This window comes from Rattus rattus, chromosome 8 (genome assembly GCF_011064425.1).
Source record: "Rattus rattus isolate New Zealand chromosome 8, Rrattus_CSIRO_v1, whole genome shotgun sequence".
NCBI classification, from domain to species: Eukaryota; Metazoa; Chordata; class Mammalia; order Rodentia; family Muridae; genus Rattus; species Rattus rattus.
In genome coordinates, this window is record NC_046161.1 from 107,174,786 (window position 1) to 107,185,106 (window position 10,321).

Genomic DNA, 10,321 nt, shown 5'->3' on the forward strand with positions numbered 1-10,321 from the left:
GTTCTAATCTTCTGTCTCCTTCTCATCCTCTGTTTGTTCTGTCTTCACTGCAATTCTGACTCTGTAAAATCATTCTTGCTAATCTGTCAAAATCATTCTGTCAAATCTTCTTGCTACTCAGTTAGACATTATGTTCAAACATGGCTGCTTCCTTTTAAAAACAAGCCTTACTTCCATTTTTTAGAATTAAAGATGTGTCCTAAGGGCATGTCCGCAGTCTAGCTGGATCACATAGACCTAGAAGGTTTTGGATGTGATTCCTTGCCAGAGCAACCATGTTGCTGGATTAAAATTCCTCTACATGTATGTGTCTGTGTGTGGGTGTGTGCACACCAGTACAGGTGTCCATGGGTATCTGATGTGTTTGTGTGTGGGTGTGTGTATACCAGTGCAGTTATCCATGTGGGTCTGTGTATATATGGATACAAGTATTCATGTGTGTCTGTGTGTGGGTATGTGCACACTGGTGCAGATGTCCAATCCTCTGGAGCTAACAGGCAGTTGTGAGCAGCCTTATGAGGGTGATAGGAACCTAACTTGTGTCTTCCAGTACTCTTAGCCCCTGCACCCTCTCTCTAGCCCCTCCTTTGCCCATCAGCAGTACCACCGAGAGGGTCACTATTATAGCTAGAAACTGGGTGACTCACTCAGATACACGCCCCTTTCACACCGTGAGTGTGAAGGCTCCACTGAGACCCAGGTTACAGCCATGAAGTCGGCTTACTTGAGACTCTAATTCAGCTCCTCATTAATTTGCAGAGTGGTTAGACCCTTTCTACAGTCCAGTTTGAAAGCAAAGCCACACACAGGATACTTTGAGAATTACCACATGCTTCTTCTGTGTCACCTCTGTGGCTCTCGGTGGTGCAGCTCACCTCACTGCCTCAGGGAGATCATGATCTTTGTAGGTAGAAAACCAAGGGAGAGGAGAGAACTGTTTAGAAGCGGGGCAGTCAAAACAGGCCTTTCAGCAGGATGACGGCTTCATAAGGCAGGTGGTTGCCTTGAGTCAGAGCTTTCTAAACAATTCTATTTTCCCTTCACCATAACATGTCAGGCCTAAAGGGCAAAATCATGGTTGTCTCAGAGTGCAAAGAGAGTCTAGTATGTGCTGAAAGGTTATCTGTGAGGCCAAGGGCAAGAGAGGGGAAGTGTCGATAAGTCAACAGAACATCTCCACTTGTGGAATAAAGAGGGGGGGGTGGGCTGTCACACATTCTCCATTCCATATCCTACCACCTGAGATCAAGTCAAGCATTTGGTTTCTCTGGTGTCCTGTGATCACACAGAAGGCAACTGTGAGGGCTCATCTTCACTGTCAAACTGGTGACATTTAGATTCACCGTGGAAATCTGCCTCTGGGTGTGTTTGTGTGGGAGTGTCTAGATTGGGTTATGTGAGGTAGGAAGGCCCACCTTGAAAGTAGGTGGCATCACCCCCTGGGCTGGAGTTCTGGACTGTAAAAGAAGGAGAAAGAGCTGAGCGTTGGCGTTCAGTCCTTCTTGCTTCCTGCCTGGATGCAATGTGACCAGCGGCCTCCCACTGATGCCACGCCTTCTCTATCATGGACTGTGCCTCAAACTGTGTGCCCCAATACAGCCTTCCTCCCTCTCTCCCCGTCTCCCTCCCTCCCTCCCTCTCTCCCTCTCTTCCTCCCTCCCTCCCTTTCTTCTTTCTCCCTCCCCCTCTTCCTCCCTCTTTCTCTCCCTTCCTCTCTCTCCCTCCCTCCCTCTCTCCCTTCCTTCCTTCTTCCCTCCATCCTTCACTCCCTTCCTACCTCTCTCCCTCCCTCCATGCCTTAAACTGCCATGGTTATCTGTTTTGTCACAGCAACAAGAAAAGTAATTAATATAGAGATGCAGACCATTTCCTCATGGAGGAGGTCACCTGATAGCCCTGTCAGTGGTGATGTTCTCTGAAGATGGATGGGGAGGGAGGGCTATCTTGAGGTCCTCAAGGTGACTCAGATAAGTCACTTACCATGTGGTCTTCCAAAGCCCAGGAGACTGAAGGCAGAGATGAATGGTAGCCTGCTCTACTGGGGAGTCAGAAATTGTCACGTAAGACCACCAAGGTTCTTTTTTTTTTTTTTTTTTTTTTTGTAATTTTGGCTAATATTCACTTTTGTTGAGTACATCTTTTTTTTTTTTATTAACTTGAATATTTCTTATATACATTTCGAGTGTTATTCCCTTTCCCGGTTTCCGGGCAAACATCCCCTTCTCCCCCCCCCTTCCTTATGTTTTTTCCCCTCCCCCCCACCCTCCCCCTATTGCCGCCCTCCCCCCAACTTTCTAGTTCACTGGGGGTTCAGTCTTAGCAGGACCCAGGGCTTCCCCTTCCACTGGTGCTCTTACTAGGATATTCATTGCTACCTATGAGGTCAGAGTCCAGGGTCAGTCCATGTATAGTCTTTAGGTTGTGGCTTAGTCCCTGGAAGCTCTGGTTGCTTGGCATTGTTGTACATATGGGGTCTCGAGCCCCTTCAAGCTCTTCCAGTTCTTTCTCTGATTCCTTCAACGGGGGTCCTATTCTCAGTTCAGTGGTTTGCTGCTGACATTCGCCTCTGTATTTGCTGTATTCTGGCTGTGTCTCTCAGGAGCGATCTACACTTCTGCACTTCTTTGCTTCATCCATCTTATCTAATTGGGTGGCTGTATATATATGGGCCACATGTGGGGCAGGCTCTGAATGGGTGTCCCTTCAGTCTCTGTTTTAATCTTTTGCCTCTCTCTTCCCTGCCAAGGGTATTCTTGTTCCCCTTTTAAAGAAGGAGTGAAGCATTCACATTTTGATCATCCGTCTTGAGTTTCATTTGTTCTAGGCATCTAGGGTAATTCAGGCATTTGGGCTAATAGCCACTTATCAATGAGTGCATACCATGTATGTCTTTCTGTGATTGGGTTAGCTCACTCAGGATGATATTTTCCAGTTCCAACCATTTGCCTACGAATTTCATAAAGTCGTTGTTTTTTATAGCTGAGTAATATTCCATTGTGTAGATGTACCACATTTTCTGTATCCATTCCTCTGTTGAAGGGCATCTGGGTTCTTTCCAGCTTCTGGCTATTATAAATAAGGCTGCGATGAACATAGTGGAGCACGTGTCTTTTTTATATGTTGGGGCATCTTTTGGGTATATGCCCAAGAGAGGTATAGCTGGATCCTCAGGCAGTTAGTTCAATGTCCAATTTTCTGAGGAACCTCCAGACTGATTTCCAGAATGGTTGTACCAGTCTGCAATCCCACCAACAATGGAGGAGTGTTCCTCTTTCTCCACATCCTCGCCAGCATTTGCTGTCACCTGAGTTTTTGATCTAGCCATTCTCACTGGTGTGAGGTGAAATCTCAGGGTTGTTTTGATTTGCATTTCCTGATGACTAAAGATGTTGAACATTTCTTTAGGTGTTTCTCAGCCATTCGGCATTCCTCAGCTGTGAATTCTTTGTTTAGCTCTGAACCCCATTTTTTAATAGGGTTATTTGTCTCCCTGCGGTCTAACTTTTTGAGTTCTTTGTATATTTTGGATATAAGGCCTCTATCTGTTGTAGGATTGGTAAAGATCTTTTCCCAATCTGTTGGTTGCCGTTTTGTCCTAACCACAGTGTCCTTTGCCTTACAGAAGCTTTGCAGTTTTATGAGATCCCATTTGTCGATTCTTGATCTTAGAGCATAAGCCATTGGTGTTTTGTTCAGGAAATTTTTCCAGTGCCCATGTGTTCCAGATGCTTCCCTATTTTTTCTTCTATTAGTTTGAGTGTGTCTGGGACCACCAAGGTTCTTAAAGATCAGGCCAGTGGACCTACTACAGCAGAAGAAACAGGGTAAATGGTCATTAGATAGAAACCTGAGATTCCTGCTACTTAACCCCTCCTTTACTTCTCTCTCAGTCTATGCAATTTTGTTCAAGCTACATATGGTCTCATGATCTCAAGAGGTGATAGAGTGACACTGCTATTTGGGGCTCATCCATGCTCCTGTGTAAGTGACCCCTCATCCATATTCCTATAAGCAAGCCCTCACTCTTATCTCACCTATAATTTAAGCCTAATGTGCCTACTGAGTCAAAAAGCTAGACTTGAGAGGAATCATGATGCTGGTCGGTTATTGATGTTTGCCTGGGTGTCTCAGGAAAGGTTAGACCAACACAGCTCATCCTTTCAAGGAGTTGTCTTCATCAGACCTCCAACTAAGATGGAAACAGCTGTTATGTTCACAGGGCTCATAAAGGCGGAAGCTGTAGAAAGCCACCCCTGCTTACCCTTCCAGTCTCTGTATACTCTGGCACTTCTGACCATGCAACTACCACAGAATTACCTAGGACTGAGAGGGAGTGACTGGGATTTTGTCTGAGGTCCTAATGACCCTCCATGCCCTGCCTTCTTTGAGGAAAGGTCAACAGACTCAACTTTGTTGAAAGTCTCTTCTTGGTGGTCACAGTTGTTCTGATCAAGATGACAAGGAACATAAGGCTTGGGTGACAGTGTTCCTTGAGGCCATGAGTGATGACTCACACCTATAACCCCAGAGCTCAGGAGGCTGGGCAGAAAGAAAGCCCTGAGTATGAAGCCAGCATGGTCTACATAGCAAGACTTCATCTCAAAACCCATCAAAATCCTAAAAGGCTATCATTTTGTTATACAACTAAACTTTTACTTGGGCTTTACCCATAAGATCATCATTTGGATGATGGTATATAATGTAGAGGACATGTTTAGTTGAGAGTATCATTCACCCAGAGAAATGCAAGTACCCGAACCACTCTCATCCCAGAATACTCTTCCTATGCATATTGTTAGGACACATGAGTAAACAAACAAAAAGCACACCCTGTAAGATGCAGGTAAAACCGTGTGTATCTTCTTTCTTTTCCCCTTTCTTACCTGTGTGCATGCTTCGGTGCATGGGCGGAGGCCAAAGGACAAGTTATGGGAGTCAGTTCTCTGCTTCTCCTGTCTGGGTCCTTAGGGTGGAATTTATGCAGCAGTTTTACCTGCCGAGTTCGCTTGCTGGTCACAAGAGTTTGTGTTTGCTTCTATCAGTACTTTAGATCTGGGGCGGAGTCGGGGGGGGCAAGGCTAAGCATTTGAGCACCTACAAGCTTCTTATGCTAAAGACTGCAACCCTCTCAATCACTTGGTGCTAGCAAAGCCACTGTTAGGTGTTAAAGTCCATTTTGTGGGCCAGGGATGTAACTCAGTTGATGGAGTGCTTACCTAGCATTAGACTCGACCCCAACACCCCCAGAATCCAGGCTCGGGATCCTAAGCACTTAGAAAGTAGAGGCAGAACCATCAGAGGTTCGAAGGTCAACCTTGGCTACAGCCTGAGCTACAAGAACAAAAGCAAGCAAAGAAACAAACAAGCAGTTGACTTAACTACAGCACTAGGAAATGTTGAATTTTCCCACTGTCCTTTCTGCCTGTGAAATATAATACGAAGGACTCCTTCTGTGGTTTTTAACAAATAAGATCTTTCCAGTTCAGCACTGTGGGCACTCTGCTGCACGATCACCTCGGATTGTGTATCGACTTACAGAATCAACTCAAACTTAGCTGGTATTTTATGCTATTTCTCTTCTTCTTTCAGATGTGACTTGAACCAAGAAAAAAAAAAGCCATGCAGATAGCATACCCCCTTTGTGTGCATTTTCACTGTGGAATGTTCTATTACCCCATTATCCAGTTTTATTTTAGTGCCTAATTTGTACGAAGTAGTGATGGAGGAGAAAGAAAATCTATGAAAAATTGAATTTTGTAATGCTAGCCAGTGTCCCTATTTTTCAAGTTGATGGCACAACAAAAGAGAATTTCAGAAAGTAATTGTGGAGGGGAAGGTTGATGACAGCTTTGCCCAGAAGTGTTCGATACAGCAGCGCGTCAACTCAGCACTTAATTGTTCTTCTGTTGTTTTGTGGGAGAGGCCACGGGGGTTTAGTGGGAAGGGATGAGGCATAGCGATCAGTCATGGTCTGAACAGCGCCTCTGAATTTACTGTGCGAGCTGGGCGTGCTCTGAGCAGGTTACCTCACCTCTCTGCTCTTCGCTCCTGGATTTGCAGAGCTGGGTACATTGCCCTGTTCCCAAGGTGCTCAGAGATTTGTCTAAAATTATGTAAGAGCGTCTATGTGGTTCATGGTGTGATAGTTTTAACTGTCAGCGTGACAAGATCGAGAATCGCCTGGGAAGACAGTCACGTCGGGAAATTACCTCTTTCAGGCTGGCCCGTGATACTATTGGTGGAGTTTGTCTTGACTGCCTTAATTGGTGTAAGGAAAATTCAGCTTCAAAAGTAGGCTGTGCCTTTCCCTTTGAGGGGCTCCAGACCGTGGAAGGGTAGAGAAAGCTGAGTACCATGCATACTTGGATCCGCCCCTCTCTGCTCTCAACTGTAGAGTGACTTACATGCCTGCCTTGACTTCCCCACAATGAGGCATCCGCATCCTGAGATGCTGAGCCTAAACCAGCCCCTCCTTCACCACCTTGTGTTTCACTGAGGGATCTTTAAACAACAGAAACCAAACCCAAAAAACTGACATTCAGAACACGGGAGCTCTTTGCTAGACTTGGCTTTTCCAGAGGCAGGCTGGGAAGGAAGGATTTTCAGTGTGAAGTCAGTGCATAGCAAACGCCTTGGGAAGCTGGGTTTCCTTGTGAATCCAGAAGACCGAACCCTCCTGGCTAACGCGATGTTTGTGACATCAGACAGAATTTAGCCCATCTGTAGGCCAGTGGCGCTGTATTGTTGCTCTCCTTTTGTCATGGTCAACCTCCTGAAAGAAACAATTTAAGGAACAAAGGACTTATTTTCCATCACCATATTTTGGGGAAGGGACAAGTTTGCTTCACTTATCGAAGAAAGTCTGGGATTCATGACCAACCATCTGTATAGGAGATGGGAGAGAGGCCAGGCTGCCACGTACTGGTTTGCCTGCATCTGCCCATCCCTTCTTCTGACCTGTAAGGGGGTGAAGGGAGCCAAGATGTTGTTTTGAGTTCTGATTTCTGCCAGATCATTGGAGAGCAATGGGCCAGGAAACCGCCTAGGATAGCCAAGGGAGATCACATTCAATCTTATTCAATCTGAATAAGACAGGTGACAAAGCCCTGCTAGATTTCAGAAGTGCTCTAGGCCTTTGATCATCCTAGGCCTCTTGTTCTTTCCTGTGAGTGTCTGTCCTGTGTTCTTCTGTCTTGGATCATTAATGGACCTTGCCTGTAGTAGCTAATAACTTGCATTTCTAATCTGTGGGAACTTGGGTCAAGATCAGCTGCAACTGTGCATGTAGGCTTATCTACCTGAGACTAGATTCAGGTCACAGAATTCTTGACTTCCAGCCTGTGTGTGTCATGGGCTAGGGCTTGGGAGACACTGGCTTGGGAATAAGGGTAGTTAGGTCTAAGAACGTTGACTTGTGATGGACTGTAAATATGGCTGAGCCTTTCTCCCTTCCTCACCTACATCCCACCTTGCAGTGTAACACTGCTCTATCAAGAGGTGACATTTCTCTCCCATGACCGCCAATCTGGTTCTGCTTGTGGCTTGTTCTCACAGGAGAAGAACGGAGAATCAAAGCTGTGTGACCTCTAATCTGAGGTCACAAATGGCTGGGTGACTTTTCCCTGTTCTATCTTTAATGTTGCCATCATCGATCTGTGAGGAAGCCCAGGCAACTTCCTGAATCAGGAGAAGAGGTCCTGCATTCTCAGTCACCTCTGCAGAGCGTGGCTCTGAGACAGTGCGACAGCTGCATGGGACACCAGTCATGTGCTTGGAAGACACCATTTGACCCTGTTAAACCTCCAGGAAAAACTCTCTTCTTGATTTAAGCTACTACAGCTGGGGGTCATTACTTATGAAACTATAGGTAGTTACTATTCCCTCTCTTGAGACCATTCTGTACTAAGCTTACCCAAAGTGGATTTTGTTTGTTTTTTTGCCGTGTTGTAATGTGTGTGTGGACGGCTTTATGCAGAGGACATGCCATACTCCTGACACAGCTCTAACTAAATACCAGCTACAACGATATATGATTCAAAATAGTTAGGATAAACCAGTGTGACCACTCAAGCCTGCCACCCCAGCACCGGGGAGACTGAGGCAGGTAGGTATGCAGCTGGGGGTTTGAGACTAGCCTGAGCTAAAACAGTGAAATCTCAGAGTGAGATTTTGTGCCTAAGAGAAGGACGCTTAAGAAAAGTGGAGCATGGGCAGACTTCAACAGACTTATTTAACCATCCGTGCTATTAAACATTTAGTATCAAATAAAAAGGGGGGTGGGGCCCATTCACTAAGTGACTCCCTATTGGCGCTAGACTTTCAAGATCCTAGGTTCCCAACACCTAACCAAAAAATTCATTGTGGTATTCTCTAGCTAGATTCAAACTTACGTGGGAGTAGGTCACCATCAATGGATCTCCCAGGACAGAGTTTTGGTGATCTGCTATGGGATGTTTCAGGAATAATTTCTCAACATCAGGGAAGCTCGGAGGCAAATGGCCATCCCATAGAATTGCATTCACCACACAGGGGGGGCCCAGTGACCGCATCACCACTGATAGCTTCACCAGTGCCAGCTTGGTGACTCTCAAACATGCACATTTTTCAGTGCTTAAACTTTCTGTGGAATCAAGGCAGATCCTGGGCAAACTCATCTTAATCTCGCATTCAGGACCACCTTAGCAGATTCCCCTTTGTTAAAGAGAGGTCGCATTGCCATTCTGAGCAGCTTCTCCACGAAGTTCTCAAAAGATGGACTCAAGAGTGACTTGAAAGAGTTTCGGTGAGCTGCACCTCCCGCGTGGGAGCTTAGCCACATGTGACTGCCCCAGCATGTGTGCCGAGGTGTGGAAGAGCTGAGAGGGAGTGTGCTCTTGTCACACATCCAAGATGACACGCCGAAAGCCCTCAGCAGGGAGCACAGTCCGGGGTGCAGATGATGTCACATCAGAGCTAATCAACAGATCATGCAAATGAGCACCCATTTATACCATTTACTTAAATTTTCATTTAAATTGCCGGTTAAATGGAATACATTTTAAATCCTGAAGTCAACACTTCAGCAAATTGGTTTTAAAACTAGATATTAAATTGCAGCACGTTGCAATTTTATACGTACTTCCGGGATAATTGCTTACTGCTTTAAGAGTACAAAATACGTGTCCAAGTGGTTTAGTACAGTTGATGAGACACAGGGAGTAATGTCTTTTTGAGTGTCTTTTGTGGGCGGGGTCAGCAGAATGCAGTCCTTTTAAGTGTATTTATTTCGCATGTGTTTGTATGTGAATATGTTTGTGTTCAAAGCCATGCATGTACACAGCCCATGTGTGCCAGGCAGTTAGACAACAACTTTTAGGAGTCTATTGTCTCCTTCCGCCTTGCTAAGGGTAGGTCTCTTTCCTTCTGTAGCATGGCCTACTCCAGGCTAGATGGCTGGAGGACTTCCAGCTAATTCTCCTTTTTTTTCCTCCTTCCATCCCAATGTGGGAATGCTGGGGTTACCGATGCCCACAATTTCATCTACACGTGGTTCTGGTGCTTGGACTCAGCTCACCAGGCCTGGGCAGCAATTTACCTGGTGAACCATCCTCCCAGTCTCCAGAGTTAAGGTCCATGGTCTTGGGCTGCCTGGCTTGGTTCTGGCCTCATCACTTCCTAGCGGTGTAATCTGGTCAATCCCTTTCTTCTCTCTGGCTTCCATTTCCCTGTCTGGGAAGTAAGGGGTAGTAAGGAGTCCCCATAATGAAGATTCCATGTAAGCCATGTAGACCCTTGCTTCGAACAAGTAACCACTCAGTATTAACTGCTATTGCTATTAAATGCAGGAATATTTTGTTTGCCTTATGCATAACTACAACTATTAATGTCATGAATGAAGTTACCCACTGAACTTCATTGAAACCAATGGCTTTTATCAAGACAAATGGTTTCTGTCTGGGCTCTTCTCTAAGATTTTATACTGTTCTCACTGATGTCCAGTATATGGAATTGTGTGTGTGTGTGTGTGTGTGTGTGTGTGTGTGTGTGTGTGTGTGTGGAGGGGGGTGTTAAAAAAAGAAAGAAAGAAACCCAAACCAACCAAGCAAAACAAAGAACAAAAACAACAAAAGTAAATCAGAATAGCACAGTGGAGACGTTCTGGCAGTAACTGGGTGGCCTCCACATTTCAGAGAGCCATAAAAGTAGAGGGGAATTCTGATTTTCCCAAGTGCGCACTTGGTAGCGTGAAACTGTTTGGCTTTAACTCTCCTTAGTTGGAGCTGGCCACAGAGCCCGAGTTTCTCAGGATATCAGTCACGGCTCGCTAGTTCCACTGAACATT